At 34.4% G+C, this 10,000-nt stretch overlaps 1 protein-coding gene across 3 annotated transcripts in view; it reads left to right on the top strand.

The window, feature by feature from the left end:
* LOC137648542 (GATA zinc finger domain-containing protein 14-like) overlaps window positions 1-10,000 on the top strand; it is a 471,854-nt gene that overhangs the window by 356,827 nt on the left and 105,027 nt on the right. The window contains exon 3 of one of the 3 annotated variants that reach the window (XR_011045648.1): window positions 568-679. The exons of the other annotated variants lie outside the window; for them this stretch is intronic. The gene's annotated coding sequence lies outside the window, so the exon portion shown is untranslated. Of the gene's footprint in view, window positions 1-567; window positions 680-10,000 lie in introns of those variants that run through there. 3 annotated transcript variants of the gene reach the window in all.

The raw sequence follows: 10,000 nt of genomic DNA on the forward strand, positions 1-10,000 counted from the left end.
CATAATCCGGTTTGCATTTCATGGCCAAACCGTTCGCTGGCGGTATTTTGTTTACAACGGCAATCTTGTTTTAACGTTCTTTACTGCCGAGAGGAATATCCTTTGAATTAAAGGTTTAAAGGCCATTCATAAATGGCAGAGGCAAGGGTCAGTGACATTGCCCTATCAAGCAGGACAATGCACGAGAGACTGACCATATTACATTTATGTTCAGCGCCCAACCCCCTTCCTACTCAGGCTAGGACCAAGGAGAGCCAGGCAATGGCTGCTGATGACTCAGCAGATAGACCCATAGGGTCCCCCAAACCCCCTATCCTTAGCTCAAAAGGATGGTGAGGTTGCATCGACCAAAGAAACTATAGAGTTTGAGCGGGACTCAAACCCCAGTCTGGCAATCACCAGGCAAGAACGCTACCACCAGGCCACCACAACCCTGGTGCAAGGTATCTCAGCGGCTATAAATTTTTCTTTTTCTATTTTATGAATATTTCTTTCGAATTTTGGTTCATACATGTTTCTAAACCTTGATTTTTTCCTGGTTTTATAATTTAATCGCTCTGTTTTCAGATAAGTAAATATAAGAGTTGGATTCTACCAAGAAGGGTCTCCAGAGGCTGTTCATTTATTTACGCATTTCGAGTGTTTGTCGGATCTGCCGAGTTCAAAGCGCTAAAAAAAGTAAGATTTCTAATGCTGTTTACTTTCTCTTTCTTTTATTCCCCCTTTTTCTGTCCCTCCAAAATCTTTCCCTCTAAAAAATCTCCCGGTTCTTTTGACGGTAAGACCAGAAAACCTTTAGATTGAAGGTGAAATTGGACGAAAAATCCATAGCTTGATCTTTCATCAAAATTGAATGTAAATTACAATGAATCCTTTGTATTAGTTATTATTAATGCAACGAATCCTTTGGTTTATTAGTTATTATTGATGCAATGAATCCTTAGTTTTATTACTTATTGTTGATGTAATGAATCCTTTGGTTTATCAGTCATTATTAATGGAACTTCAATAAGAAGCAAAAAAATTACATCAATGTTTGGCGTTGATGATCAGAGTGGCTGGAACGACTGTTAACAAAAATCAATAAATGACCACCATGGCCCCAGTGCCAGATTATATGACCAAAATTCCAAAATCCCAGAAATTCATGCTTTTCCACACCTGCTTGTGTATGTATTTGCGTGTGTGTGTATATATATATGTGCGTATGATTGTTAAAATGGTAGAGATAAATATAAAAAGACAAGGTCAAAAGTAATAACAGCTATTGGAGAAACAGAAACCTTTGAAGTTAGTGTTGAATAACTTCATGAGTCAGCATTAAGCCCGTTTTTATTTGCGTTGGTCTTAGATGTGTTAAGTTAAGGGATCAGAAATGAAGAGTTGTGGAGTTGCTATATGCAGATGACTTGGTGAATACTGCTGAAAATGAGGAAGAATTACAGAGAAGGGTGGTAGGGTGGCAAGATACTTTGGAAAGGGGTGTTTTGAGGGTAAATATGGATAAGACTGAAGTTATGGTGAGCAGTAAGAAAGATAGGTATAGGATGGCCATACACGAAAGTAGAGGCGCAATTATAAAACAGATAGATCAATTTAGATACCTTGGATCTACTATAAATCAGGAGGGAGGAAGTAAGGCAGAAGTTGAGAATAGGATTAAAGCAGCACGGGGAAAGTGGAGGGAGGAAGCAGGAGTGGTATGTGATAGGAAAATGCCAGTCAAGGTAAAATTCAAGATCTATAGCACAGTAATAAGACCAGTTTTAAAGAATGGATCAGAGACTAGGGCTTTAAGACGAAAAGAGGATACAAAGCTTGAGAGGACAGAAATGAGAATGTTAAGGTGGATTGTGGGAATATCACTGCTTGAAATGGTAAGCGTAATAAAGATTACAGAGATAAGTGTTTCGACTGAGATAGTGTGGGCACGTCTTGAGGATGGATGGTGAAGAGGGAGTAAGGAGGGCCTAGGAGAAACCTGTTAAAGGGAGAAGATCAAGAGTTGGGCAGAGAATTAGATGGCAAGGTATGGTGAAGGATGATATGGAGAGAAGAAGATTGGTGGAAGAGAGGCCTTTGCTAGAAGGCATTGGAGAAGGTGCATCAGGCAACCGATCCCTTAATGTAGGGAGAACGGTGGGGAAGTAGAAGTAGAAGTAGAAGTAGAAGATTGAGTATGTTGACATTCGATGTGACATGTTCTCCTCAATCTATAGCTATGTTTCGGAGAGTATTAGAATTTGTGAAATATGTTTAAGACTTCGGTTGAAATTCTAAAGTTATAATATTAAGGGGAATAGAAAATAACTTTCATATTTCTGACATTTAAAGGAAAAACAAATTGTGGACGTGATGCTTTCTGGAGATAAACTCATTGTATTTTTTCACTTGAAATGTATTTATTCAAGAAAATTAAACAGCATTTTTTTTTTTCATTTTCAAGGACCACTTTTAACACGTGTACCAAATCTTGAGTTTTTCTTTTTCTTACTTCTGTAATTTCTTTTAAATATTAATTGATTGCGAAAAATATCAATTCCTATACCAAAGGTTTACCAGATCATAATCCCTTTCTGTATATATACTCATTTGAGTTAAAAGGATTTTCGTGCAAAATTGTAAAACTATTAGTTTTCTTTGGCGAAAACTATCCGTAATACAAAACTTTTTAGTTTTTAAATCGGATATTGCTTCGGAAAATAGAAACATTTCAAATCTTTTGAATATTTTATTTGTTAAAAGAATTACTCAAAAAAATAACATTTTTATGTGTATCAAAGTTTCCCCTACTTTGAGGTTCTTTAAATGGAGTTCTGGGTTATACGTTTTATTCCTTTACATTTATTGCAATATATTCATAGTATTTCTTTTTGACCTGAAATGTTTTTATTCTTATTGTTTACCTCGGTAAAATATGATTTTACACCTCTGACAAAGAATTATTATATTTTATTCTTCCACATTCGTAATTTATTCTTTCCTTTTCTGTGTCTACTTTCTCAATGGAACTTATAAAATTCTTCTTTTTCAATCTTTTTCAAATACGATTGTAATTGGGCTTTTAATAATAATAATAATAATAATAATAATAATAATAATAATAATAATAATAATAATAATAATAATAATAATAATAATAATAATAATAATATCCTCTCTACGAGCTCATTTGGTTGACTAATTGATAAATGCAGTAGAAGTTATTAACTGTCACTGTTAAGTAATGTCCAGTGAAATATTTAATTACATGCTGAAATCGTTTATTCATAACAAGTTTTACCTATTGTCAAGTTAAGTTAATATTGGTGATAAGACAACCTAAGAGCATTTTTTACTTTCATTTTTTATTATTCAAACTCTATCATATATATATATATATATATATATATATATATATATATATATATATATATATATATATATATATATATTCATATATATATATAAATATATATATAAATAAATATATATATATATATATATATATATATATATATATTCATGTATATATATTCATATATATATATGTATATATATATATATATATATATATATATATATATATATATATATATATATATGTATATATATATATATATATATATATATATATATATATATATATATATATATATACATATACATATATATACACACACACACACACATATATATATATATATATATATATATATATATATATATATATATATATATATATGTATATATATATATATATATATATATATTGCATTGAACTTATCCCCTTTTGAAACTTTTTTTTTTTTAATTACTAGTCTAATACTAGGCTCTGTTCTCTACGTGATCAAGAATAGTAAAAGCATTAATTCCCAAATGGTCCTAAGTGGACTCTTGAATTCTAAATTGTTTCGATTAGGTTAAACAATCGTTTTTTTTTCAGCTTTTTGTTTTGTGTTTTTGTGTACCGTTTGAGGGGAGGTTTTAGAAAATATCTAACGATTTATGGTAGGGAGATTACAACACTCTCCTTTGGAAATGTTATCTGTATAAATGATATACAATATGTATATCAGTACGTATTTTTGTATATCTATATATTATATGAACAGTATATATACATTTGTATGTATTTATATAGATAAATTTATATATAGTTTATATGTATGTATATGTATATATATGTATATATATATATATATATATATATATATATATATATATATATATATATATATATATATATATATACATATATCTGGAAGGACAGGATTAAAAATGAAACTATAAGAGAGATTTCTAGAGTACCATATGTGGATGAGTTCATGATGAGGGGTAGATGGAGATGGTTTGGACATGCTCTTTGCACTCCCCAAGAGAGATTAGTACACAAAACGTTTAACTGGGCACCACGAGGCACTAAAAGAATTGGAAGACCCAGACCTACATGGCTTAGGATTATAAAGCGCGAAATAGGAGATGATGAATGGAGAAGTATTGAATTGAAAGCTCAAGACAGAGACGACTGGCTAAGTCTAACTGAGGCCCTGTGTGTCAATAGGTGTAGGAGGAGATGATGATGATGATGTATATATATATATATATATATATATATATATATATATATATATATATATATATATATATATGTGTGTGTGTGTGTGTGTGTGTGTATGTCTGTGTATATGTATGCATATGTATATATATATTTACCAAGGCACTTACCCCATTTTTGGGGGTAGCCGGCATAAAAAAAGGAACAAAAGGGGACTTTTCCTCTCTTTGTTCCTCCCAGCCTGACGAGGGATTCAGCCGAGTTTGGTTGGTAATGCTAGGGTGCCACAGCCTACCCTACCCCATAATCCAACACAAATGAAGTTTCATATCCTGAATCCCCTACTGCTGCTACCTCAGCGGTTACCAAGGAGACAGGAGGAAGCGGCAGGGCCTACCGGAACTGCGTCACAATCGCTCAGCATTCATTCCTATTTCTAGCATGCTTCATTGCCTCTCTCACATCTATCCTCCTATCATCTAGAACTTTCTTCACTCCATCTATCCACCCAAACCTTGGCCTTCCTCTTGTACTTCTCCCATCAACTTTTGCATTCATCACTTTCTTCAGCAGACAGCTACTTTTCATTCGCTCTACACTGCCAAACCACCTTAACACATTCATATCCACTCTATCTGCTAAATAATATCTTACACCCATTCTCAGAGACTTCATCTTGAACACAATCAATATCTCTCTCTCCATCACTTTCATTCCCAGCAACTGATTTACCTCCCACTCATGATCACTCTCGTCTATCAGTTTCATTCCTCGACCAAGCACTTGCGCATTCACCTCTCTCATCACTTCATCAACAAACAAATTGAACAACCATGGTGACATCACATATCCCTGTCTCAGCTCAACTCTCACTGGAAACCAATCGCTCACTTCATTTCTTATCCTAACACATGATTTACTGCCTATCTAGAAAATCTTCACTTCTTATAACAACCTTCCACTAATTCCATATAACCTGATCACATTCCACATCGCTTCCCTATCATACTATACGCTTTCTCCAGATCCATATACGCAACATACATTACACCTCCTTGCTTTTTGCTAAATATTTCTCGAATATCTGCCTAACTGTAAATATCTGATCCATACTTCCCCTACCTCTTCTAAAACCACCCTGTAATTCTAAGATTGCATTCTCTGTTTTATCGTTAATCTATCTTACACTTTGCCAACCACACTCAACAAACTAATACCCCTTGAATTACAACACTGATGTACATCTCCCTTACCTTTATATAATGGTTATGTACATGCACACACCCAGTGCACTTATACCATTGACAGCATAAAACATATATTAAACAATATCACCGTCCATTCGAGTTCAGTCAACCCTCCCCCCTCACACCTCTTCTCCGAGTCTCGTTTCATCTAGTGCTCTCTTCATTTCTTCTCTTGTAATCTTTCTCTCATTCTCATATCCCATCACTAGCACCTCAACACCTGCAACAGCAATTACATCTGCCTCCCTATTATCAACATTTAGTAATCTTTCAAAATATTACACGCCCACCTTTTCCTTGCCTGCAACGTCTCCTTTTAACAACCTTCCATTTCCATCTTTCATTGTCTCTTCAATTCTCGAACCAGCCTTCCTTACAGTTTTTCACTTCTTTCAAATATTTCTTATTATTCTCTTCATAATCCCTGACCCCACTTCCAGTCAGCCACCCTCTTTGCCTCAGCTACCCTACGATTTACATCCACATTTTTTCTCTCTATATCTTTCATACTTCTCTATACTATTACTCTGCAGCCATTCTTCAAATGACCTCTTTTTCTCTTCCACTTTTATCTTCGCTCCTTCATTCCACCATTCACTACCCTTCCTCATGCTGCCTCCAACAATCCTCTTCCACACATCGCTTGCAATCCCAACAAAATTTTCTTTTACCAACTTCCACTCCTCCTCTAAATTACCAGTTTCTCCCACTTTCACTCTGCCATATGACACTTCCAACCTTTCTTGATATTCACTTTTTACCTCCGGTTTTATTAACGCTCTTCAACCTTCATTACCCCCCTTTTGCCAGTCATCTCTATCTTGAGCTTTTAAATCAACACTTCTCCAATTGTCTTTTCCTACTTCACGCTTCAGAGTCCTAAGCCATGTAGGTCTGGGTCTTCCAACTTTTCTAGTGCCTTGTGGAGCCCAGTTGAAAGTTTGGTGAACTAATCTCTCTTGGGGAGAGCAAAGAGCTTGACCAAACCATCTTCATCTCCATCAGCCCCTCACTATGATCTCATCCACATATGGCACTTGATAATCTCTCTCCTAGTTTCATTTCTAATCCTGTCCTGCTATTTAACTCCCAATATTCTTATGAGGGCTTTGTTCTTAAATCTACAAAATCATTTTGAGATTGTTTGTCATACCACGACTCAATGTCCATACAGTAACACCGATCTCACTAAAGTGATATATATCCTGATTTTTATGTGTAATTTCAGGCGATTTGATTTCCAAATTTTATTTAACCTAGCCATTATCTGATTTGTGTTTTTCAATCTTTCATTAAACTCCAATTTTAAAGACCCTGTATTAGAGATCATAGTTCCTAAATATTTTAATGATTCCACCTCATTAATCCTTTCTACTTCCAATGATATTTCATCTTCCATTGCATACTCCGTTCTTATCATCTGTGTCTTTCTTCTATTTATCTTCAGCCTCACCTCCTGAGATATTTCATACATTCTGGTAAGCAAGCATTGCAAATCGTTTGGTGTTCTGCTAATAAGGCATACTGTGAACAATTTAGGAGAGATGGGGTCTCCTGTCTTAACTTCTTTCTTAATCGGAATTATCTCACCTTCTTTATGTAGTTGTAGGATGGCTGAACTTGAAGTGTTCAAACATAAGATTCGGCTATTCCTTGTCTTTGAAGGACTTTCATTACTTCTGAATTTTTGGCAGAATCAAAAGCTTCCTCATAATCAATAAATGCCATACATAGTGGTTTGTCCTGCTCTGTTGATTTTTTCATTATCTGGTTAATTACGTGGATGTAATCAGTTGTTGAATACTGTTCCCTCTTGTAAAACATGAAAAATAGTTTAATGTTCGAAGGCTAGAAAAATGTTCTTGTCCGTAAAGAATCACCATTGTGTACTTAAGATAATGGAAATTGTAAGTGATTGAATAAATATTTAAGAATGAAAATAGATAATGGCTTCAACAATAATATACGAATAAAGAAGATTTAACATTTAAATAAGTGAGTTAGATAATACTTAAGATTGTCCTTTAATCCGTTTGTTTATTTCATTAATTTTTATTCCGTGGGAAAACGATTTTTTTTTCAAAATAGAATATTTAAAAAATTTGTTTGTTTGCTTGCAATTAGAGGAACTCCCAAGTTAGTCACGATTCCGTAATCTCTTCAGATTAATGGGAAAACCTTAATCTCTGACTATTGCACCAGACTTTATTTTACCTGGGTGTTCTCTCTCTCTCTCTCTCTCTCTCTCTCTCTCTCTCTCTCTCTCTCTCTCTCTCTCTCTCTCTCGCCAGAGTACCATAAAGAATGCAAAGGACATTTTGTTGTTGTCCACTGGACATTGGAAGACATTAGAACAATACAAGTCTACATATTTCTTTTTCTTATGGATTTCAACAATCAAAATTGATTTCATGTATGACTAATTGGAAAACCTAGGAGAGAATATTTTAGGAAAACGGCGGGATATAAACACCTCTCTCTCTCTCTCTCTCTCTCTCCTCTCTCTCTCTCTCTCTCTCTCTCTCTCTCTCTCTCTTTCTTTATATATATATATATATATATATATATATATATATATATATATATATATATATATATATATATAATGTATATATGTCTGTGTATCTGTGCGTTTGTGTGTATGTATATGTGTGTTTGTGTGCGCATGATCACGTGTGTGTGTGTTTGTGTGTGTCGATAATCCTTCCACAGGTGTTTATCGTGACCTATGTTGTCTGGGAGGCGGAGCAGATGTTCGTACATTACAGCTGTAGTTGTTTGACCTATCACTCTTAGGATATACTTTTTTTTTTTTCTATCTTTGGGATACTTTCAAGTCCCACTTCTCCCTCTCCTACTTCACCTCCCCTTCCTATTCATTCCTTTTAAATGGGGAAAGAGAGAGAGAGAGAGAGAGAGAGAGAGAGAGAGAGAGAGAGAGAGAGAGAGAGAGAGAGAGAGAGAGAGAGAGAGAGAGAGAGGGAGGGGGGGGGGCTGACCAAAGCTGCTTGAACCAAAAGCCCAACCCAGTACGATCTCTCTCTCTCTCTCTCTCTCTCTCTCTCTCTCTCTCTCCTCTCTCTCTCTCTCTCTAAAAGCAGCCTCACAACAAGCTGGGCTATTCTTGCCCAGGATGATAGTTTGCCATTTTAGACTTACCAATTATTGGATCCTTATAGAATGTTATAATATTTGGGGTAATTTTTTTTTTTACTCTGTATTTCGATACTTAATCATAGCCTTATACGTTTCCAATATCTGCTTGTATAATGTTCTTATTGTGATAAATCAATAGGTTTTATCCCCTAGAATTTTTAACATGGATTTTTTTCCCTCGGTATTTAATCTCGGCCTTTCACGTTTCCAAAATATGCGTGTATAATTTTTTATGCTGATAAACTTGGTTATTTTTTTAATCTGCTTGAAATTTTTAAAACAAGTGTTTTATTTTAACTTGAAGATTAAATTCAAGTGTATTACTGTATATATTGAATTTAACTTTCACGTAAACTTATATTTTAGTTTTTTTTTTTTTTTATCTCCCTTCCAAGGGAAGACCTAGTTTTTATTCAATCTCTTTACATGATTATGTTCTAACAGGATAACTCAAGAACGTAATTCGTTGAGGGCTAGAAATCCGTTAAGTCAATATCACAAGCTTATCAACTTTTAGGAGAAATCGGTTAAAAGTTGAGAATTTGTCGCTACGAAATCTATCTCGAAATTGAGCAGACACTGAAAAATTTGCATTAAAAAAAAGGGCAAATGTCTGGCAACATTTATTCCAGGATTTTTGTCGTTTTAAAAACGGATATATTAACGTAAAGGACTGATATCACGGTCACCAATCCGTTCAAAATAATAACAAATTATGGTGAAATCACGGTAGCCCGTATTTTACTGAAATACAGCTGAGAAAAGTTGATTTTTACGGAGAATTTCTGTTAAGAATACGGTTTTCTTTAAGTATATGTCTTCGAAAAAGTTGCCAAAGGAAAATATCACTAAATTCTGTTCTTTTGTTCTTTAAATCTCTTCATAACACAAACCCACACATGAACGAACTATTGTTATCTAGTTTGTGCTATTGTCTTGCACTGTCTTGGGTTAGAGTTCCCTTGCTTGAGGGTACACTCAGGCACACTAACCTGTTTCCTTATATTTCCTCAATGGGCTATTTTCCCTGTTGGAACCCTTGGGCTTATAGCATCCTGCT

This window comes from Palaemon carinicauda, chromosome 10 (assembly GCF_036898095.1).
Source record: "Palaemon carinicauda isolate YSFRI2023 chromosome 10, ASM3689809v2, whole genome shotgun sequence".
NCBI lineage: Eukaryota > Metazoa > Arthropoda > Malacostraca > Decapoda > Palaemonidae > Palaemon > Palaemon carinicauda.